The sequence below is a fragment of the Haliotis asinina genome, chromosome 6, assembly GCF_037392515.1.
Source record: "Haliotis asinina isolate JCU_RB_2024 chromosome 6, JCU_Hal_asi_v2, whole genome shotgun sequence".
Lineage (NCBI taxonomy): Eukaryota > Metazoa > Mollusca > Gastropoda > Lepetellida > Haliotidae > Haliotis > Haliotis asinina.
In genome coordinates this window covers 68681214-68706867 of record NC_090285.1, presented here as the reverse complement: position 1 = coordinate 68706867, position 25654 = coordinate 68681214, and the positions used below count along the sequence as shown (strand labels likewise).

The window sequence follows — 25654 nt, the reverse complement described above, 5'->3', positions numbered from 1 at the left end:
CCAACAGACATGAACTAGCCATCAGATTAGGTTAAAATTCTTACTATTTACTCTCTAATAAACTGATCTGGCTGTATATTTCGAGATGCATGAGTAAGTTTAGTTTTATTTCGCTTTTAGCAATATTCCAGGTGATACCTAGGAAATGAACTTTACACATTGTACCCAAATGGGGAATAGTCCATGGGACTTCAATGCAATGAGCAAATACTTTAACCACTAGGCTATATTTGGCGCAGCTATGGCTTGATTAATTGAATAGTTTAACATGGTAATACAGTAAGGCAAGTTACTGGTTGAAAAAGCTGTTGGACAAATACAAGGTCATGTTGAGGTATTAGTGAAAGTGCTATGATTTGTTATATATGACACATAACAACACGAAGCGTAAACAACTTCACAGGAACAATGTTAGCTGAATACATTGGAGTGAATACAATGAATTCCCGTGCTTCAAATACTCAATAGCAGCCAGAAATTGGAGAACACATGATGTTTATCTCATAAATGTTACGATTTTCTTTCATCTTCTATACAGAGTTGTGTCCCTTGGTGTGGAGCCTGACATTGCAGGTTTGAATCCTGAATATGTTTCTAGTTTGTCAACCCAACAGCTGTACCTGTACAGGTAATGTCAAACACCCGTTTCACTTCAGGTTTTCTTGTGATTGTAACGCACTTGCTACAGCAACAGCAACAGCAACAGCCACAGCAACTCTACAACTGCAGGTTATTTCTCTGATGACTACTGATACTTCTACCCATACTTCACGATAGATCACCCATATCCTCAATCACTCTTCTCACTCTTTAAACTTCAAGATAGTCAATATCAAGATAAAATGCATGTAAATGTTTATTTTACCAATACATATCCCATTCTGACATATCCCATCCACTCCACAAGAATCATTCTACAACAATATACATCACAAGGAGGAAATACAAAGATATTGTCAGAATCAATACTTCTCCTAGACTGACGCAACAAATTGTTCACAAGAAGCAAATCAACACTGGAGGCCATTTGTGTTCAGCATAGAAAAATAATCCATACAATGGTTGACTCAAGAATGGCTTATTTTGTCTGGTAGACACCTTTACCATCTAGGTAGTATTATCTTTTTAAACAGAAGGCTGCTCCATCAGGGAGATGACTGATTCTGAACAAAAATGATGTCTAAGTTAGGACATCCTGACACAGCAACGGTTCTCATGAAACAGAGCAACAGCATCGCACACTGAATTTTCATGCAAGTTCAGAGAGAAAGCAATCTCTTCTATAACGCTTACATCTGTCATGTTTGAAGAAATAAGCCCGGCACACTTGTATTGATCGTCTAGAAGCAGATGCATCATATCTTTGAGAGGAAGAGGAATATTCTAGGAGAATAGCCACGCTGCATAACACAGTGTCGTTGTGAGGGGGTGTTCTAACGTTACTTGTGACAGACAGACTACTTTTAAGGGGAGGTTACCCAGACAGGCAGATAGGACCAGGACAGGATGGGACAGGGCAGGACGGAACAGGACAGATGGATGGATTGATGGATGGATGGATGGATGGATGGATGGATGGATGGATGGATGGATGGATTGGGAGACAGTTTGCCACATGACATCCATGCAACAATGGCAACATGCATTACCTCTGGGTTGGAACGAAACAATGGTTGACTGCATGAGCAACAACTGAATATATTTGTATCTAATTACACAAAAAGGTCCCAATCTCCCATCATTATCAGTCATCCATAGTTATATAACTTGTTTGTTTCATCTCCTGATGAAGGTAGGCAAGTCTGGAGTGACAAACCACTGGACTAAGCCAGTTTGCACTGATACAAGCAAACCCTGACAGGCAGATTAAATGACATCAAAACCCTACTTGTCCTAATGCAGAGTCTGCAGTATGGTACCAAGGTCAAGATACACATATATGACAATATGATCAACATATCCAAATGAACTACTTACTGCATAAGAATAAACAAGTTGAATGCCATGGTACAGAAATTATATCTGTATAAACAATGCTATTTTGTCCCTATAGGTAAATCAGTGCGACAAATAAAGTCATCACACATGCATTTCATATTTTTCGTACGATAAAGAAACACATACAAAAATTTCCACAAACCACTGTTACCTGCCTCGCGAACAGCTCTTGTCATGATTCTTCTTGAATTCCTGCACGGTCCGACAAGTTTCTTAATTACTTGTCTTCATGTCCCTGAGATATACTGTGGTATAAACAAATCTCTGGTTGTTTAATTTATCATATGTCCTATGAGGTATATATTCTCTCATAACGTGTCATGTAACCAGTCATAGTTGTGGGATGTGTAATACCTGGCGTTGATTTTGTGGGTTTAGGTAATTACTGCTGCCACCATAGTGAAACTGTTAATAATAACCAAACATCTATAGCACATTAATCTGCAGTCAGACTGATTGTTGGCGTCATAAATGTGAGACATTATGTAGAGAGACACTGCTCTGGCATGTAACTGATAACTTTGTCTTTCACAATGTCCAACGACAGTGCCAGTTCCAAATTATAGTCCCCAGCATAGAATACTCAATCACACTTACCAAACAGACAACATACACTGTTTATTGCCCAACTAACTAGTGTCTGCATAATTAGAGGTAAAGTCTAGCCCTACAAACAGACTGGCAGATAATTACATTGGAGATATTCAGCTGTTGTGTGGTAACTTGTGGTAATTTGTGTTGCATGACCATTGCCATGGCAACACAATTAAATACTGATAATATATTCTGAAATCAGCCCACCTAGTGTCAGATCTGTCAGACTGGTACACCATTACAACTGATGGGAAATCCTCTCCCAGCGAACAGAGTTTGACTTGGGGATGTCTGCGGAAGAGGCCAAGTCTTTTATTCAATGGCTTTTATCCTTCTCAATAGACTTCCAGCATCTCATTGCTCAACATCAATGTGGTATGGAATATTCATACTTTCAGTCACTGGTTTATCTGACCCAGTCTTCATAAATTACCTACAGTTTGACCTGTGGATTTCTCTCGAAATACCTTCACTCTTTCTTGCTGTCAAACTCATAAAGTTAGCATGGTAGCGACACTGGTATAAAATCCCTCACTCATTCCAACTTGATCTATCCATAAGCAAGCATAATTGACATATGTTCTGGTTCGATTTAGCCTATGAGCAAATTGAACCAAAATTAAGTTGAAGAAGAGTACGGAAATACCAGCCATCCACTTGATCCACTGGTCCAGCTGTGGTTCCAACTTTCAGGCAATTTAATACAGCTGGTTGCCCCTGGCAACCAAGCCAAGATGGCCAGAGATTGGAGTCAAGATGGTCACTTGACTGCCATGATATTCAATAAAATTTGCTGCCCGGTCTTTTGCCCCAGATTCCTAATGGTCAGTTGGGTATTACCTCTCCCTTGTTTTGCCAGGGCAGGACAGTGGTCTTTACATACAATTACCTCTGTCTTGACATTTTAAACTCCCCGAGAAATATAAGCTCCTGGCATTTTACAAGAGAAAGACAAGTTTGTAAATGTCATGCAGGCTTATTGCTTTCAAAATGTGAGTGTCTGTGTGTAGTCAAGTTTGCCAGCAACCATATATTGATGAGGGATGGATCGACTGACCAGATGTGCCAAGTCAATTATAAACTGTTATATAGAACTGATCGGTAGTCACACTCTGGAAAAATATCTATAGGGAGAACAGTTTTCTTCAAAAATGTTAACATGTGGCATGTGTTTGCCATTCAGCATGAAGGCCACAAGATTTTATCTCTTTCGGAATCAATATGAAACATATGCTGAAGCCTAAATTAGCAGTGTTCAAAGGTAACCTTAGGCCCTTGTCAGATATAAAGATTCAGGAGCTTCTAGATTTGAATACTTCCACTGAATGAGGCTTTGAATGACAAAGGAATGTGTGTCCAGAATACACAAAGATATGGCATGGATGGAAAAAATAAAGATCTTGTGTTCCAGGAACTGAAACTAATCACCACTGTAATCCAAGACCACCATTCTGTAATCTAGGAAGTATCACATTGTACAGTACAGAATACTGCATTTTTCATTACATCATTATAACAATAATAATGCATAATTTCATGTGCAATACAGGGTCAATCTGTATATGTAATCTTCAGGAAAACTTACTACTAACACTGACAATATCCATGGCAGACCATAGTCCCATGTGTATTGTGTATACTGCCAATTTTTACAGAAAAGTTTTTTTTGTAACTGTCATAAGAAAATGTCACAGTTTATATGGCATTTAATTAAGTTTTTTCACCATCATTAAACTGTAAAGTGTGAATGCATGTAAGATATTTCTTCACTGACATATACTATACCACAACAAGTGGTCCAATGATGAATCTGAGAAGGGTTAGTAGCACACTGTCCAGATCACGACTGACAGAATCCACCTCTGAACTTGTATGGTGAAATAAAAGTAATTGTCTATCATGTACAATATATATATAATTCACACAATGCCCAGATGATATCAATATTTCACAGCATATCAACAAACTAACCAACAAATCACCATTAGACAAACACCAACAGAGCATGACTTTTCCTACCCACAAAACAGACTTGGTATTTAATCAATGTTCAATTTAACACTGCAGCCACTTACTGCTACATCATCAGAGATATGTATAGAACACTTGACAGCTTACAATCAATAATAACAAAACAATCAATAATAACAAAAAGAATTAGGTGTTCTTTATGAAACATGCTCTGTCTAACTAACTATAGGTAGTTTTAAGGCATACCTCTCCATTCTGCACAGTGTGTACAACACTCACTAACTTCACCAAAAGCTGTTATATGTGTTACATTCAACAGAAAACGTTTCCTGCACATGGAAATTAGTAATAATAACTTCGGCAGTGTTCAGGTCTGTAAAATAGAAAAAAAACTTACCTCCTTGATGATTCTTGTATACATAAATCATAGGTACATGTGACCTGCTGTGTTGGTGGCCATCCTAGGTGGCAGGTGTCCCTCCAACTCTCAACATGGCTGTTTACATGATCAACACACAACATCAACAACACCATGGCCCTCCTTGTCAAAGAGTCTGCCGTCCTATGTAAAGTAGCCCTCTCCAAATATCAAAGGGTCTAGTCTGGATGTGCACAGCTTGTATATGAAGGGTTTGTATGTGGACTTGCATCAAGTTCATTTTATCTGAACAAACTTTTTGTCCAGTTCAACATTTGGTATATCCATGGGCACATTTGTACTAGGATTTCTCAGCTTAATGTGTTTATATATTGTCTTTAATATCTGCTCTATACCAGGGGAGGTTTACACGTGGTGTTTCCATACTTCATCTACTCCTCTACATAAACAATGCACACATAACAGGAAGACAGTATATTGAGTATTGACGAGTTGCTGCTACTATGACTTGAAAACCTGAATCACTGATGCAGAGGGGCACTGTCATGTAATATTTCATCAGAACTGTTTGGAATATGTTTTATTTGAGCTTAAGCAAATAATCATATCATATTTCAACTGAATTTTTTTGAAGAATGAGGACCATGATTTATGGATATACAACTTCTTATATTCAATGAGTGTGACGTTTCGACATAGATACTAATGTCGTTGTCAAGCAAATGGTACCATGGCAAATGGCAAATGGTACCATTTGCTTGACAACGACATTAGTATCTATGTCAAAAGATCACACTCACTGAATAAAAGAAGTGGTAGATCCATAAATCATAGTCCTCATTCTTCACCTACCCAACTTCTAGAATGCCTATCAAAGATATGAAATTTCTTTTGTAATTTTCATATTGTAATTCTTAAGTTATTATATTGCAAGTTCCTCAAAGCAACAGGTGATAGTGATAGCCAAGTGATAAACATTTTTGTTAAAGAAAGTGCATTTAAAAAATACATGTCCTCACATAATTTTGGTGTACATTTTGTGTTCAGTTGCAATGAGTAAGTTAGGTCTGACCATGGTTTGGACAGTGGTATCAACTTCATGAAACAGCTGATGTGACTCAGTATCTTCAAAGTTAATCATTTACTGCTGCTAGATGATGGATAACAGTCTTACACCATTAATCCTAATGTTACTGTCATGTCACCTTGAACAACTGTGAGTCTCATCCACGAGGATCCATCTTCCATCAACCATCTACGAGGATCCATCCATGAGCTTCCATCCACAAGGATCCATCCATGAGCTTCAATCCACGAGGATCCATCTTCCATCAGATATCCACGAGGATCCATCCATGAGCTTCCATCCACGAAGATCCATCCTCCATCAACCATCCACGAGGATCCATCCTCCATCAACCATCCACGAGGATCCATCCACAAGGATCCATCTTCCATCAGCCATCCATGAGGATCCATCCATGAGCTTCCATCCACGAGGATCCATCCTCCATAAAAAATCCACGAGGATCCATCCTCCATCAACCATCCATGAGGATCCACCCATGAGGATCCACCTATGAGCAGCTTCAAGACAGTGTCTATCAGCTATCATCATAACAGTTGTTTGCATGGATTCCAATATCCACAAAAAAAATCAGGTATTGCAAACTTAACATGCACTTACAACATTCTACAACACGCTCCAGTGGCAGGTATGTACAAATCAGAAATAACATACCAGTACCACATAAGAAATCTCACCAGTTTGGTGCCAGGACTAAAGAAGATTGCATAGCATAACTTTCTATGACACGCTCTGCTGACAAGCATGTATAAACCAGAACGAGTGATGTGCAGATGATATATCATGAAGTAAGTGCTCAAACAGAGATGTGACCACTTAGAGAACTTGATTACACAGATCTAAAGTAAATGTGCTGATTGCAGTTCCACACATAACAGGAGTTTATCTGTTAATCACTTAGATTGTTTGGGATACATACAAAAAGTAAAAAGTATTCAGGATTTATTCCTTTCAGCATGTTTTCCTGATGAAAACCACTCCACTTCTTGTTAAATAGTGAGTACACAGTGTAGCTGGAATGAACCTTTTGTCCTGACATCAGGCAGAAAAGGACTGTTTAATCTAGTGACTCTCATGAATGAATATCATCAATTCCTTATAAAAGGCTCATCCTTAAAGGAATATATAATATTCAGAAAACATGCACTCTTCCACAAGTAATCTCTTGGGTAGTATTCCACAGGTAAACTAAAGAATGACTCTTCCGTAATGCTTGTCATACTTTAAGATGACTCTAATAATGTCTTCATGTCATGTTTTAAGACCCTATGCAAATACAAAATGATACATTAATACAGATATTAGCATATGTTCCTTTCCCACGAACCTCTCAAAGTATGTTTATTACTATTCCGAACACAACCTTAAGGCTCTCCGGTTCTTGATGACCTGCTCATGATTCGCTGGTGGTGAAATTGGCTATGTCCCCCACTTAGTTCAATGTTGCAAAACGTGAACACACACACTCATTCGCACACACTCTCTGTCACTGACTCACTGATTGTACACTCACTCACTCAATAACTCATTACAGGTCTTCAGCAACCTGTGCTTGAGGCGACTAACGGAATCTGGTGGTCAGGCTTGCTGACTTGCTGACACATGTCATTGGTTCCAAATTGCACAGACTGACACTCATGATGTTGATCACTGGACTGTCTGGTCCAGACTCGATTATTTATCGTCTGCCGCCATATAGCTGGAATATTGCTGAGTGCAGCATAAAACTAAATTTTTTCCTTCACTCATTGCTTGACAATAACTCATAAGGTCAAGTAGGGAGCTCTGCTTAATACCAATAGGATGTGTTCTTAGGGATTTGGGGGCAGTGGGGTTGTCTAATGATTAAAGTGTCCACTCATAATGCAGAAGACCTGGGTTCAATTCCCAACGTGGGTACAATGTGTCAAGCCCATTTCTGGTGTCCCCACCATGGTATTGCTGGAATATTGCTAAAAGCAGCATAAAACTGACTCTTAGGGGCATGTCTTTGAACTAGGTGAATTTTGAATCAACTGAAAGAAAAAGGTCAGTATTCAGAAAGTCATGTTCATGGAAACATCAGCAGTATTTGTAGAATTCATGTCACGTTACATCCCAGCATTTCCTGAACTTCAAACCAACAATATTTCACTGTCAGCTGTAAACACCTGCGGGGTTTGGGATAACCTATAAGTGTGTCCAATCAATGCAGACAATGTAGCGCTTCCGCCAGGCCAGTCAGTCATGCTTCATCACTTCTCCATATATCTCTGTGTTCTCGCAAACCCCAGATGTCTCACGAGACTTGTCTCCAGACAGGACACAGTCACCTCCCAGACAAACTCCATCCTGGCAGTCATTTCACAATTAAACATTTTGTCTAGACATCCAGCCTCACTTTCATGCCACTAACTAGTCAAAACAAGTTAGGTATCAATAAGCTTGTGACAGAGCTTTGACTCCTATCCTCCATTGCACCGTTTATTGTAAGCAGTTCCACTGTAGCCGCTAGCATTCACTGCTTCATTATTCAATCTGTGAGAGGTAGATAGACACGTTCTCATTACGCGGGTTTCAGGGCATCTGCGGTCTGGGGACACCATGATGAACTGGGATACCATTTATCAAATAAACATTTCATCGTCTACATGATATTGAATTGTGGTCCCTTGATTTGTTTAGCCATCAGTGTCTGACTCTCCTCTTATGGATTGCTATGGAACAGGGCTTATTTTCAACTACCAGTCTGAACAGTTTGCCCTGAGAATGCTTGCAATAAAATGGACACCTCAGTGCCACCCCTCTGGCTCTTTTAACAGTGGCTTCATACTTTATACAATCATCAAGCATGGCAATTTGGCCAGATGTACCAGTAATCTTAAAACAATTTGTTTCTTATGTTCCCTGTGCCATCTACATGGCAGCAACTTACAGTTTGAGTTGCCAGCAACTATAGCACAAATCAATAACTGCAGACAGGATTTCAACACATGTACAAATTGAATTTCCTCCATCACCATAGGTCTGTGTGCTCCAACACTGTCATTCTTTGGCAGGGGGCTTCTGAACCATCTTGTCCAGGATTAGCAACACCGTATGGCCTCTTGTTGAGGAGCTGGAGAATGTGGGAATAGAGACTGGTCCATGAATGATTGTGTGTCCTCTTGCTGAGGAGATGAAACAGAGGGAAGGAAGACTGATCCATGAATGGCAGTGTGTCCTCTTGTTGAGGAGCATGAGAATGTGGGAAGAGAGACTGGTCCATGAATGATTGTGTGTCCTCTTGCTGAGGAGATGAAACAGTGGGAAGGGAGATTGGTCCATGAATGGCTGTGTGTCCTCTGGTTGAGGGGCTGTGGAATGTCGGAAGAGACACCAATCCATGAATGGCTGTATGTCCTCTGGTTGAGGAGCTGGAGATTGTGGGAAGGAGACTGGTCCATGAACAGGATGGATCTAATGGTTGGTTCTCTCAGGCTAACAATCAGCCAGAGACATGAGGAGTATCATAGTCCCTACGAATGAGTATGGTCATAACAATCCTCCGACCAAGTGGGACACCAGAAATGGGCGTCGGTGTGACAAGTACCACAATACTACCTTACCACCCTTCCAGTCCCACATAGGACTGTACATAACCCAGAGACATATAGCACAGGTGAATATAATACAGGGCAGTTACGCCAATTACATCATATCAAACCAAGCTATAACACAGGTCAATATTGGCATATAATGGCCATATACCACAGGACAGTAGAACACAGAGACATAAAAGGACCAAGTACTACAAGGCCAAATAACAATGAGATATACATGTCAAATCTCAGTCTTTGGTAGAATGGTTGCATGAGAGGTGGTTGAATGAGTGGTTGGGTGGTTGAGTGAGTGGTTGGGTTGATGTGTGGTTGAACAAGTGAGTGGGTTTGGGAATTCTGATTGAGTGAATGTATATTTATGCCAGTTTAAGCAATAATTGAGCCATGTCACACATGCAGATACCACACATAGGCTGGATCCACAGCACCCACACCAGGAATCACCTTCACCACTAGGCCACCCTACATCCTAGAAGGTGCCCCAAACTACCATTATAAAAAGTACATCCTAGAAGGTGCCCCAAACTACCATTATAAAAAGTACATACTAGAAGGGTGCCCCTAACTACCATTATAAAAAGTACATACCAGAAGGGTGCCCCTTACTACCATTATAAAAAGTACATCCTAGAAGGTGCCCCAAACTACCATTATAAAAAGTACATACCAGAAGGTGACCCTAACTACCATTATAAAAAGTACATCCTAGAAGGTGCCCCAAACTACCATTATAAAAAGTACATACTAGAAGGTGCCCCAAACTACCATTATAAAAAGTACATCCTAGAAGGTGCCCCAAACTACCATTATAAAAAGTACATACTAGAAGGTGCCCCAAACTACCATTTTATAATGTACATCCTAGAAGGTGCCCCAAACTACCATTATAAAAAGTACATACTAGAAGGGTGCCCCTTACTACCATTATAAAAAGTACATCCTAGAAGGTGCCCCAAACTACCATTATAAAAAGTACATACTAGAAGGTGCCCCAAACTACCATTATGAAAAGTACATACTAGAAGGTTGCCCCAAACTACCATTTTATAATGTACATCCTAGAAGGTGCCCCAAACTACCATTATAAAAAGTACATACTAGAAGGTGCCCCTAACTACCATTTTATAATGTACATCCTAGAAGGTGCCCCAAACTACCATTATAAAAAGTACATACTAGAAGGTTGCCCCAAACTACCATTATAAAAAGTACATCCTAGAAGGTGCCCCAAACTACCATTTTATAATGTACATCCTAGAAGGTGCCCCAAACTACCATTATAAAATGTACATCCTAGAAGGGTGCCCAAAACTACCATTATAGAATGTACATCTTAGAAGGGTGCCCCAAACTACCATTATAAAAAGTACATACTAGAAGGTGCCCCTAACTACCATTTTATAATGTACATCCTAGAAGGTGCCCCAAACTACCATTATAAAAAGTACATACTAGAAGGTTGCCCCAAACTACCATTATAAAAAGTACATCCTAGAAGGTGCCCCAAACTACCATTTTATAATGTACATCCTAGAAGGTGACCCAAACTACCATTATAAAATGTACATCCTAGAAGGGTGCCCAAAACTACCATTATAGAATGTACATCTTAGAAGGGTGCCCCAAACTACCATTATAAAATGTACATCCTAGAAGGGTGCCCCAAACTACCATTGTAGAATGTACATCCTGGAAGGGTGCCCCATACTACCATTATAAAACGTAACACCAGATTTCAACAAAGAATTGAAAACTGTTGCTAGGGCTGTATTATGGCCTGCAGTTTCAACAACATTGTTACATTTAAACAAAAATCTATTTCTTATTTCTTTCATTTATTATATGTGTACTTAGAAACCATGGACAAATCGATGGAAGTATTCATATCTGCTGACCATTATATAACACCAAGGTCATATAAGCTGCAACTGGCGCCAGGCACCAGTCTGATTATGACAAGTGAGGAGGATCATGCCATGGCCAATATGAAAGTGCCCACATAATGACAATCAGACCTCCCTCCCTGCACCTTGTACTGTTGAGCAGGAATGTAAAAATGCAACACTGATGTGACAGTATTGGTCCACTGGTCCAATATTATCCTTCTGAGAATCAAAAACATATCATATTTCCCTATTGCCATGAATTAAGCCTACCTTGACACCAGTCAGCCAGCTGAGTCAGAAACAGACAGCAGATGAACTGAAGACATGCCATGACAAAAACCCTTTGATTTTTCACTTGATAAGCTAAAAACTACAATTATGTTCTCAAACACTGAAAGCACTTGAATGAAACATGCAACATCAACATACAATTAAATGTGTGTAGACGAACCATTTCTGTTCCACCATTTCAACCTTTTCTGAGAGAATTCCTGCCTTGAAATAATCAAACTTAATTAACCCATGATTCCTAAAGGAAGATGGCAATTTCATGGACTAAACTCTCCTCTGATTGTGTGCCCACCTCATCACTGTGACACCAAGTCTACTGCAGTCTACATGAACCAGGCATTATTCCCCTAGCAAAGTTACATGGTGATTGGAGAGCCCAGCACCACCTCTACCTGACCAGGTCTGTTAAATATTGCCAAGACTGTATTGGATGAACTCATTCCCAGTCAGCGCAAGAGGACAGAATAAACCTTCTTCCCAGACAAAGACAAGATAATAATTACTCTGATCAGCACCCACCCTGTGGAAAAATCGGATCTAAGCCAGGCCTTCAACAGAATTAAGGAAATTGGCTTTGGAAAGTTTTGCGGAAGTAGTTATTCTATGGGCTTACTCTGAAGGTGAGTGAAACTGCCTACAGCAGGAACAGCCTTCATTATGGGAATATCCCTGCACAATGTCCTCTAACTATGTTGGTTTCACTGAAGGACAGTGATGGTGATGATGAGGACAAAAATGTTGGATTCATGGAAACACAGACATAATCATTACCTAGTTGTTAGGAATTACTGAAATCTGTTCTGAGATTCTACATATATATATATTCACAAGTGTCAGACAAATCTGTATGTCACCAACTACATCAAGTAAAGTATCAGCAGTCTTGCAGTATCACAGTAACACCATCAACATTCACCCATCAGCTTAAAGTCCGTGAAAAATCGAAAAATGCCCTTCATTATGTACATAAAAATACTCCTTATATGCCCTTAAAAGACTTTTCAAGTGTTAAAAACATGAAATGTGATATTTCTGTTAAAGTAAAACAAATATTGCCTATTTCATCGCTAACAAATATGGGTACATTCTTTGATGAAGAATTTCCCTTCATGTTCTACACTAACAATTTCTGGCATCAGTAAAATTACTTCCTCCTTGAATGGTGATTATATTTGACTACAGTCTGTATACGGACACTGCCTGCACAGCTTGTCTTGAGTTGTACAGGTATTTACCTTGGCAGCACCAGGAATCTGTTCCACTACGTGCACTACAACCTGTGACCACCCACAGCCAGCCAGGAGCAACTTTCATCTCGGAGTGATTGGCATGTATGATGCCTAATGAGGCAATTTGTCTGTTTTCATACAGTGTGAGTTAAAAGGCTATATTTAATGCAATCGGTAGTAGATCTACTTCTAACCCAAGTGGTTGGCGATGATGGTTTAACCTGTCGTAAATTTTACGTAGTTAGAAATGGAGGTAGACATATTGCATTTTATTTCAGCAGCATGTGGGCAGCATTACCATTACATATTACCTTCTGCTCTGCTACAGCCACAGGAACTTTGTCTGCAACTATGGCAACTGTAGCAACTACAACCAGAGCAGCTACATCATTACTAATTACATATCTACCTTCTGCTCTGCTACAGCCACAGAAACTTTGTCTGCAACTATGGCAACTCTAGCAACTACAACCAGGGCAGCTACATCACTACTAATTACATTTCTACCTATCACAGATAAAACTACATGAACTTTGTAGCAACTACAAGAACAATAACTGCGGCAACTACAGAGTAACTATCGGCACAGCAGCTGTAGCAACTATAGCAACTACCATGGCTGCAAGGGCAACTACATCAGCTACAGGTACTACAACTGCTACAGAAACTATTCATCTAACAAGAATCCTACAATCCTGCAATGACGTTCAATACTGACATCACTGCAAGGAAAACACAGATGTATTATCCTAAGATGCTTTGAAAAAAAATGAAAGGCACTGCATGTACATTATCCTGCCATAAAGTACACTTTTTGAGTTACGTCATGAAAGACCGACGTCATTGTTTAAAATAAATCTGCTATGATGTAAAGCATCCTTGGTGAGGTCTTGCTTTCACTACCACCAAGTAATATCAGTCAAATCAAAGAACTATTAGTGAAACAGATTTGTTCAGCTTGACAAACAACTGAATAAATTCCACAGGAAAAGGTTTGATATGATAATGTCAACCACCTCTCAGACAGCTGAGTTTTCTTTTTACTTAAACCAGTATCCAATAAAACACAACATTCTTCCTAACTCTGACATCTTAGGACTTGATGAAGTCTACTGCACCTCCATGTGTGATTGTAATAAAAGATATATCTGTAATGTACTGCTTAATAATGAAATCATTAGCTAAAATAACTAAACTAAACAATACTATACCCTGCTACACTACACTCAGAGAGAGTAACAATATATCTTCAGTTTGATGCTATCAAATAAACAGGCTCTATTACTGGCAAGGAAATAGCTAAAGTGCTGCTAAAATAATCCTCTTGTAAAACGGTTATTCCATGCACAATACAATATAGCTGAAATACTCATCAACAAGACAAAATACTCTTCTCCTGGACACAGGCCCTCATGTGCTGTAAAACAGGTATTCCATGGAGAATACAACATGGCTGAAATACTCTTCTCCTGGACACAGATCCTCATGTGCTGTAAAACAGTTATTCCATGGAGAATACAACATGGCTGAAATACGATACTCCTGGACACAGACCCTCACCTGCTGGCAAACAGTTATTCCATGGAGAATACAACATGGCTGAAATACGATACTCCTGGACACAGACCCTCACCTGCTGGCAAACAGTTATTCCATGGAGCATACAACATGGCTGAAATACTCTACTCCTAGACACAGTCCCTCATGTGCTGTAAAACAGTTATTCCATGGAGAATACAACATGGCTGAAATACGATACTCCTGGACACAGACCCTCACCTGCTGGCAAACAGTTATTCCATGGAGCAGCATGATACAACATGGCTGAAATACTCTACTCCTAGACACAGTCCCTCATGTGCTGTAAAACAGGTATTCCATGGAGAATACAACATGGCTGAAATACGATACTCCTGGACACAGACCCTCACCTGCTGGCAAACAGTTATTCCATGGAGAATGCAACATGGCTGAATCGCACTACTCCTGGACACAGACCTCTAACCCATTCTGTCTGAATACTATCAGGGTTGGCTGTTAACGCTGTTATGATTATTGTAGTCTCTTGTGCAGTCTCTCTCTCCTGTGGATTCTGACTTATCATTTCACAGACTTGTAAAATTGCGTTTTGACAAAAACATGCATGCAGAACTCTTTATGTGAAAATCAATGTTATATGTAAGAAACAATTTTATATATCAAAAGCAATGTTATACACACTACCCATCGAAAGTTTAGACTCACTAGTGTAATTGTAACCACTTACTTCAGTTAACTGGTCTAGACTATATTTTGCAAAATATATCATACTGTTTAAAGGTGGTTGCAGGCATTGGACAACAGTAAGCAAGAGGTGATGAATGAACATGGCCAGAGGGTAGTTGTAGACAATGGACAACAGTAAGCAAGAGGTGATGAATGAACATGGCCAGAGGATAGTTGTAGACAACGGATGACAGCAGGCAAGAGATGGTGAATGAACACGGCCAGAGGGTAGTTGTAGACAATGGATGACAGCAGGCAAGAGATGGTGAATGAACATGGCCAGAGGGTAGTTGTAGACAATGGATGACAGTAGGCAAGAGATGGTGAATGAACACGGCCAGAGGGTAGTTGTAGACAATGGATGACAGTAGGCAAGAGATGGTGAATGAACACGGCCAGAGGGTAGTTGTAGACAATGGATGACAGCAGGCAAGAGATGGTGAATGAACACGGTCAGAGGGTAGTTGTAGACAATGGATGACAGCAGGCAAGAGATGGTGAATGAACACGGTCAGAGGGTAGTTGTAGACAATGGATGACAGCAGGCAAGAGATGGTGAATGAACACGGCCAGAGGGTAGTTGTAGACAATGGATGACAGCAGGCAAGAGATGGTGAATGAACACGGCCAGAGGGTAGTTGTAGACGGCCAGAGGGTAGTTGTAGACAATGGATGACAGCAGGCAAGAGATGGTGAATGAACACGGCCAGAGGGTAGTTGTAGACAATGGATGACAGCAGGCAAGAGATGGTGAATGAACACGGTCAGAGGGTAGTTGTAGACAATGGATGACAGCAGGCAAGAGATGGTGAATGAACACGGTCAGAGGGTAGTTGTAGACAATGGATGACAGCAGGCAAGAGATGGTGAATGAACACGGCCAGAGGGTAGTTGTAGACAATGGATGACAGGAGGCAAGAGATGGTGAATGAACACAGTCAGAGGGTAGTTGTAGACAATGGATGACAGCAGGCAAGAGATGGTGAATGAACACAGCCAGAGGGTAGTTGTAGACAATGGATGACAGTAGGCAAGAGATGGTGAATGAACACGGTCAGAGGGTAGTTGTAGACAATGGATGACAGCAGGCAAGAGATGGTGAATGAACACGGCCAGAGGGTAGTTGTAGACAATGGATGACAGTAGGCAAGAGATGGTGAATGAACACGGCCAGAGGGTAGTTGTAGGCAATGGATGACAGCAGGCAAGAGATGGTGAATGAACACGGTCAGAGGGTAGTTGTAGACAATGGATGACAGTAGGCAAGAGATGGTGAATGTACACGGTCAGAGGGTATTTGTAGACAATGGATGACAGTAGGCAAGAGATGGTGAATGAACACGGCCAGAGGGTAGTTGTAGACAATGGATGACAGCAGGCAAGAGATGGTGAATGAACATGGCCAGAGGGTAGTTGTAGACAATGGATGACATGGTGGGTCAGTGTTCTCCATAGGAGGAGTACATTTAAAAGACACAGTTAAGATACATTTGAAGGACACAGTTAAAATACACCAAAGTTTCAACTTTAGGCCAAAAAAAACAAAACAAAACAGGCTGCCTATAAAAAGATCTAATATTACAAACATGAAATGAACAGAGTCCACTGATCTCAAAACTATATGCCCCCTTGGCCCAGTTTGTTTCGTGGACCATAACAGAACACTTGTTTCATCCCCATGTTATATAATAAATATATGTTCTAAAAATATTATGAACTCAAATGATGTACACCAGCTGTAGTTAGTTAAATATTACCAAATGTAAACATAACTCATAAACTGATATTTGATATTACACAACACTGATTAGTGCTACCAGAGTGAGGTAAACTAGTGCGTAAGATGTTACACAGTATTCAGCATAGCAGCAAGGTGGAGCAGGCTTTGGGTGGCTCCCCAGTGCAGGTCCATGGATGGTTGTAGTTAGCATGCTAGTCTGTCTCAGTCCCTATGACACAATATTTTCCCAAATGCCTTGCCCTCACTGCAATGCTAAAGCCCTAAATGAAGCAAGTCTAGATTTCACCAGGCTCTAAATCTCTGGTCTCCCTGAGGCTCCTTTTCAATTTAAATGGGTTTGTTTGTTATCATCAAACTTATATATATACTCAGAGATCAGGCATTTGGCTTATAGTATGCCTATCTCAGCAGTATCTGGTCCATGGCTTATTATGTGTGGTGTGATGCTGGGAGTGAAAGTGAAGATGAGAGTGGGATTAGGGTTGGGATACAAATAGGACGATGGGTTTAGGTAAGGACTGAGCTTGGGCCTGGGCTCAGGATCAGGGATGGGTGTAGGGGTTGGGACAGTCTGTCTCACAGTCCCTGAACCAGTTCCATGCCAGCCCTTCTCAGCAGTGCTAAAGCCTTAAATGAAGCAAGTCTAGATTTCCTTGGGTTCAGGCTGAATCTCTGGTTTCCATGGGTATCTTTTTCAATTAAGACGGGTTAGTTTGTTACTATCAAAATTATATTTATTCAGAGACTAAGCCTTAGTCTAGAGCTGGGATGTTGGGATTCAGGTTGAGGATCAGATTGAGATAGGAACAGGGGTTGCAGTTGCAGTTGTGGATACAGATGTGGATACAGATGTGGATGCAGATGTGGATGCAGATGTGGATACAGATGTGGATGCAGATGTGGATGCAGATGTGGATGCAGATGTGGATGCAGATGTGGATGCAGATGTGGATGCAGATGTGGATACAGATGTGGATACAGATGTGGATGCAGATGTGGATACAGATGTGGATGCAGATGTGGATACAGATGTGGATGCAGATGTGGATACAGATGTGGAATCAGATGTGGATGCAGATGTGGATGCAGATGTGGATACAGATGTGGATGCAGATGTGGATGCAGATGTGGATACAGATGTGGATGCAGTTGTGGATACAGATGTGGATGCAGATGTGGATACAGATGTGGATACAGATGTGGATACAGATGTGGATACAGATACAGTTTTGGTTGAGTATGGGATTAGGATTAGAGCTGGTGGTTGGGGTTCAGATGAATCAGGTTTTGACAGGGAAAAGGAAAGACAGTTGTGATCAGCTGAGGTTACGAACACCCCGGACAAGATTTGAATTTAAGGTTGGGATTTGGATTGGGGTAAAGGTAGGGTTGGGGGTTGAGGTTTGATATTTTTCCAAAGTATCACAACATGACTATAATTTGTATCCTGTGCAGGTACAGACTCCCTAGTGACAACAACACATGGATGATGGAGGATGGAGGATGTCATTCAGACCAACCTGGGAAGCTTGAAGACAAAACTTGAGTAGCTATGATCTGCCCTTGCATGTGGCCAGTGACCTCGGACGTGACCTTCATTGATTAGGTTAATCACCTCCGTGTCCATCTTACTAATAGGGTAATACTGACAGGTTGGGTCTAACATATCAACCTATTCATTACCTAATCAAATCTATAGGGCTTCCAGCACCAATATATCAATTAAGTGTTGACAGAACTACTGCCAGTAATTAAGCTAATGGTGTACAGACTTCAAAGCTCATATACATAATCATATAGTCAATTAACCCTGTATATGGAGCCTCATTATGCCAATCAGGTACTGTTAGCAAAAGTGTAAGTAATTCAGTCCCTCTGTGTATACAGGTTACATCTAGCCCTGTAGAGAGGTGACGACAGTCTCACAAAACAATAACTCCTGACATGGCCATTGTTTGAGGACGGGCATGTTGCCTCAGTGCTGATCATATACTGAATTAGTGGGTTTACCTAGCTAATATATCACATGTGAATGAACTGTAGACAGAACTAGTGAGGGGAAACTGTCACCATTACGTCTGGGTGGAGACAGAGGTCATGCTGTGCCTGAGTGAGTGAGTGAGAGACTGAGAGAGTTAGTGAGTGAGTGAGTGAGTGAGTGAGTGGCTCTGTCAGTATTACAGAAATATGAAGACGATGGGTGGGATTATGTGTGGAGGAGTGAGAGAGTGAGTATGGTTTTACACCACTTTTAGCAATATTCCACTATTCCAATATATCACTGCCAGGGATGAGAAAAATGGGCTTCACACATTCTACCCATGTCAGGATTCAAACCCGGATCTTCGGCGTGACGACTGAATGCTTTAACCACTAGACTACGTCACCATGTGTAGAAGAGGAAAGAGGAGAAAAGGCAGTGTGAAACGGCACCATGATAAGACCTGAGATCTGTTATGAAATGTTCATCACACATGACCTCGTAGTTCAGCACACAACAGATTTAGCATCATATGGTGTCATCCTCACATTAACACTGACAGATCCCCGTCCTGTTTTCACACACTAAATTGGGACATTACAAACTGGCTAATCTGTTATGCTGGTCCAATATGATTCATCTATGGCAGCGCTGAGTGACACTCATCTTTTGGACAGTAGAGTCTCCACTGATGTGGAAAGTCTACGTCACTTTAGCTCTGGGATTTAGCATTGGGGCTCCTTTTCAATTTTATTTCTACTCTTAAGATACCTATTTGTAAACTGGTTTTATTTCTGGGACTATTTGTTAGTCTGCTTGCAACACTTCACATGTAAAGCCAAGTGGTAAAGGTGTTAACTTCCCCAGGACCAAGGTTCAAATGTAGCATGATACAATCTGTGAAGACCATTTCCTCTGTCCCAGCTGGTAGATAGCACAACAGACTCCCAGGTGACAGAAGAAACATCTATGATGCATGTCTCAATCATTTATTGAGTACGCATCATTTACTGCTAATCCTCCTTATGTACTACTGCTGGTGGGACAGTTTTTACATATGCAGCATTACAAGAAGTGGTGCCTTGCCGAGAGGGACGGATAAACAAACACCAGAAAAAACAAACATTTATCTTGCAACTTACACAGACCTCCTGACATGAGCTGCAGGTGTTAACGGGAAAGTCATATCTTGTTTAAAAAGTCTTCATCATCCAAACCACCACCCCTGGAATTCTGCCCATCCTTTCATATTGGCACTGTCAATGTGGCATGGATTTCCTAAATGAACGTCATATTTACTGTCACAACCTGACATTTCTGACACAACTGACACGAGATATCAAACGTTTATCAACATGAAAACATACAATCTGTGTTGGATACAAAAGCACACAACCCAGGTGTCTGGGAGCAAATTGCTAGTGTTATGACTCTTCACTGTGACTGTAGAAGCTCAGTTTTGCAGATTTCATGAGTGAGTGAGTGAGCTGGGTTTACTATTGCTTGGATCAATATTCCTGTTATACCATGGAGGGACAACTTAGCATCGGACTCACCAGGAGTCTGAAGTGAAGCTGATCTCCAACATTTAACACTGTGGTTAAACCCACAAACATGGGTAAAACATTGAACCTAGAAGCATCAGATGAAGGCAGTAGTGTGTCATGTATAGATGCATCTCTGCACTGTGAAGTGCAACTAATTAAAATGACTAACTATAGTCATAATGCTTAACTAATTCTATAGGTCTATATGGGTTAATTAATACAAAGAGAAAGGATTAGCAACCATATGACTGACGAACACCTTTACACAAAAATTAACCTGTTATAGCTGGGATATTGTGAGTGAGGCATTAAGCTCAAATGAACAAAAAATATAACAGATGAAAATTGCATGGATCAACCCCTCAAACATTAAGATCTCAAATTATCTATTAAAAATAATAACAACTGTCTTCATTAATAACTGGTGTAAACAAATAAATAATAGTACAAGAATATTTAACAAGCAGCATTTGCAATAATTTAATATTTTCATTTGTGAATTTTATGTTCAACACAAGGGTCCATCGGTGCACATACAGACACCGACAGATGTTCAATTTGCTTCAACACAGTTTTCACAATTAATGAAAATATATTGATATTTACCTCCAATGTAAAAAACATTTGTGTAAGTTAACACTGAATAGTCAGATGAATGCATGCAACATATGTGCACTAATCACATGAGTCATTGCACGAAGAAAACACCATAGTGCAATCAATATCACTCACAACTCACATGCCCATATCTGGATCCACAAGCATATGGTATAAATTGCTCTAATTTAAAACTTTTTTAAATTCATATTTTAAATTTCATTTGAAAAAAAAAAAGAATAAAATGAATATACACATCCATGTGAATGGGATCAAGAAAGGTTATGCTTTCATTAATTGCATACCCATGTGGTAAAAGTGAGCACATTTCTTCAACTTCCATCATTAAACTGGTATTTAGGGTCTGTGGCACTTAACCAGCGATACTGAAATAGACTTCATGCTATCCTCCATCCGCAACGGAGACAACATACTACCTCAACACAACATATTCATACTCGCATCACTGGTAATGGCTGATAAACAAATAGCAACATGGGCCAGGCACTCACCTGATGAGGAAGCAGTGTAACACCTTCAGAGAGAATCCAGGTAATCCACAAGATATGCATCCACACCTTCACTGATTATAATCCTTACAACACTGCCATACAGGCTGTTCTAGAAGCAGGCAGAGGCTGTGTAGAATCACTCAACTCAAACAATACTCCCAGCCTGCTGTAGTACGGCCTGCAGCGATGATGTTAGCTGAAAATACAAATTTCACCATTACCCATTTGAAGGTCCATGGCAGCTGTGACAGGGACAGGTGAGGTGCTCTCACTGGTGTCCAACAGCCACTTTACTCAGTACTCTAACACTACCATATATCACAGCCTCCAACACCGTTACCACAGTAATTGACAGAAATTTGCGCATATAATTATACAGGCAATGTCTGCAGTGCTGCTGTTAGCGTGGCAGTAGGAATGGACACATGGTCCTGCTTGCCTCAGTGTAGGGCTGCTTGTCTACAGTAACCTTCCTCTCATCAAGTGCTGTTACTGACGATGCAGGGAACACTCTGCTAGGTCTGGAAGCTGGAAGAGGCTGCGTTAGACCAGGGAGGGACTATGTATCTCCTGGCTCTGCATGCCGGTCGGTTGGTTGGTCGGTCGGTCGGTGTAAGGCTTATTGCTGCTCACTATCAAGTGAAGGAACTACAGAACATGGTCAATGTCCTCCCATGCGGCTCTCTCATATACTCAGGCTTCAAGTCAGGTATTAAACTACTGCACCTTTCTGTTTTCTCTTTCATTACAGTTATCAATGATAAGTATAGTCAGCTCTTCATTTTGTGTACAGTTTATATAGTCCTATATCGACTTGTAAACATATTTCATAAATTATGACTGGAAGGAAGACAATTCAACATCTAGGATATGGGCATGTTTTTTAATATATTCAAACAGTATAAATGTCTCATTAAAATAACTGCAGAATTCATTATTCAAGGGTCTTGAGAAATCAGTCGAGAGTGTATGAGTTGAGATATTTCATATGCTGGTGAAACACAAAAGTCACTTCAATCAAGCACTTGCCATATATACTCCATTCTGGAAGCTTTAGTATAGGGAAAATATACCCTCTGCAAGTCCGGAACAAGAAAATCAATAGATGCAGGCAGAATAACCCACACATCAGTCTGGGAGGGAGTCATGCAAGTCAAACACCAGGTGGCACCAGGGTAAGGTGCTGGACACCATTTAGTCAATGAAAAACATGTAGATTTTGAAGACAGGATGTGAGACGGTTTTATATAATTTGTGTGAGTGAATTTGGTTTTATGTCGCTTTTAGCAATATTCCAGCAATAAAACAGCTGGGGGCACCAGAAATGTTCTCACACATTGTACCCATGTGGGGAATTGAACCCGGGTCTTCGGCATGATGAGCAAATGCTCACCACTAACCACTAGGCTACCCATCCACCTTTTTCATAGTTAGAACACTAGGGTGTTGTTCAACCTGGTGATGGTGTTGGTGGGGTTGAGGTATGTGGCAACCACACACCAAATGACAAGAGTGAGTGAGTGAATGAGTTTCATACCACTTTTAGCATATTCCAGCAATATCACAGCTCGGGACTGCAAAAAAAGGGTTCACACATTGACCCATGTTGGGAATCGAACCCAGGTATTTGATGTGATGAGTGAATGCTTTAACCACTTGCCTACCCCACTGCCCAACGCCAAATGAATCAATGTGGAGGTAACTGAACAAATGCTCAAAAATATTATACACGGCACAAAAATGACAACAGTAAGATATGTAACGTTAAGATCATACCAGCGTCATTTTTCAACAAAGCCCCAAAATACATTCTTCAACTCAGCATTGTGAGAGCATGATTCATGCAAGAAAACTCAAACCTCACCCTCATCCTGAGCTGTCAGATGGTTCATTGTTACACATTCCACAGTGCCAAATCACTGGGTTACATCAGTCATTGTCCACCTTGCCAAGCACCTGCATCTCCAGCTGATTGTTTTACCTGAGTCAATTACACAGGCACACTTGACCTTCCACATGCATGCAGGTTTAACAGCAGTGTGGGGGCTGTATCAAAGGTCATATGAATATTTTAGTTTGACTGTGGACAAAGTAACGTCCCTGTTTATAGAAGTAAGACAAACGCCCAGCTATGAATCACAAGCTGTCTCTGGTATCTGATTACTGTAGTCTACACTTGTACGATGGGAATATCCTTGTATATTTCAGTAGTAATGAGCCCTTCTGCTATTGAATGAGTGAGTCAGTGAAGCACAAGCTTGTCTGCACATCAGTGGTCATGGAATGAAGGACATCTGTCATGTGTTCACTATCAGTACATACACAAAAAATGTTAGACTAACGTATAGTCTCTGAATATAATTCTGATTTGTACAAATAAACCCATTCAAATTGAAAAGGAGCCCATTGGAGACTAGAGATTCAGAACCTGGTGAAATCTAGACAGGCTTCATGTAGGGCTTCGCACTGCAGGCAGAGCTAAGGGTAAGGAAAATAATGTAGTTCAGGGACTGTGGGACAGATTAAGACGATGTCTTCTGTAGAAACACATCAGGTGAATTTTCTTCATACAGACTACTTTTTTGTGTACTTTTTCATACCTACCTTTTTTCAAAAAGAAAAAATTGTTTTGGGGTTGTCCAGTTCTGAAAATTGTTAGCTTTCTTCTCCACAAAGTTAAAGCAGTTCCACCAAATACTGGAAGACCCAACCTGATTATCAAATGGCCTGCCCCTTACTTCAACTGACATTTAAACACAAACACAACGCTTGATTTCAGGCTGAGGCAATCTAACTTCCCAAATCATTCTGGACTTTTTAAATATTGCCTGCTGTCTCTGACATTGACTTTTTTGTAACTCTGAAAAACATATGAGTGACTGAATGAGTGAATTGTTGAGTGAGTGGTCGAGTGACAGTGGCTGAATGAAAGGTCTAAGTCAGATCATTGACTGAAGAGTCCCATGTGGTCATCTTCTGCCATGCAGAGTACTGTATCTCCAATCTATCACTGTATCAACCTGGACCCACCACAGTGGTCATCATATCCTTGCCTCAACAGTCAAATCACAAGTCCAAACTCTCTTATCACTAACAAGCACAGAATTTCTAAGTAAACAACTTCAAATCAACAACTAATCAATGTCCCTCCTCACAAATTTACCACAGATTTACATGCAGAATGTAGGGCCTCGGTCCAAGCCTAAGTGTATTTCACAGTATCACAGATGAAGTCATCACAGAATCGTGTAATTTGATGTTGATGTTAAAGTTCCAGGAGTACCAGTACCCTTCCAATACCAGGAGTGAGTGAGTCTAGGTTTACAGAGCACTCAATAATATTCCAGCTATGTGGTGGCAGTCTGTAAATAATGGCATTTGGACCAAACAATCCAGTGATCAGCAGCATCAATCTATGCATTTGGGTTACAATGACGTGTCGTACATGTCAGCAAGCCTGACCACCTGATCCAGCTAATCACCTTTTACAAGCCTGGGTTGCTGAAGATCAGGCCTAACCCGGATCTTTATGGGTCCGGTGTAATTTGATTGGATGTCGGTTCTCAGCTACATGACACTCAAACTGGACTCTGCTATGGTAATGTATGGGCGTCTGAGTACTTATGATAACAGAATGGAGATATAAATCCCTGGATACTGGAGGATGGTGTGGCACAATGGTGCATGAGCAGCTAAGGAGTGGTCAATGTCTGTGCTGTATGATCTTATCTGTGCACAAATAAACACTTTACTCCCAGTGAGATGCAGATGCTGAAATGTCAACCAGGAATATACTGGGAGTGTGTAGGTGGTGCCCGTGTCATGATTGCCCTACTCATAGACACAAACAATATCAGTTTCAGGAAAACAGTATCAGTGTGGGAGAAAATAAGACTGGGCTTGGCAGCCTGTTTAATGACTCCCACTATCCGCTTTACATTCATTTCATAAACTGCTTATCACAAATGGAAATCATGAAGTAGACCTGATAGAAT

General features: G+C 40.6%; 1 protein-coding gene across 1 annotated transcript in view; it reads right to left on the bottom strand.

The window, feature by feature from the left end:
- LOC137286278 (protein still life, isoforms C/SIF type 2-like) overlaps positions 1-22309 on the bottom strand; it is a 190808-nt gene extending 168499 nt beyond the window's left edge. The window contains exons 1-2 of the mRNA XM_067818039.1: positions 22099-22309; positions 21660-21855 (exon numbers count right to left, since the gene is read on the bottom strand). The gene's annotated coding sequence lies outside the window, so the exon portion shown is untranslated. The remainder of the gene's footprint in view (positions 1-21659; positions 21856-22098) is intronic.
- Positions 22310-25654: the final 3345 nt, after the last annotated feature.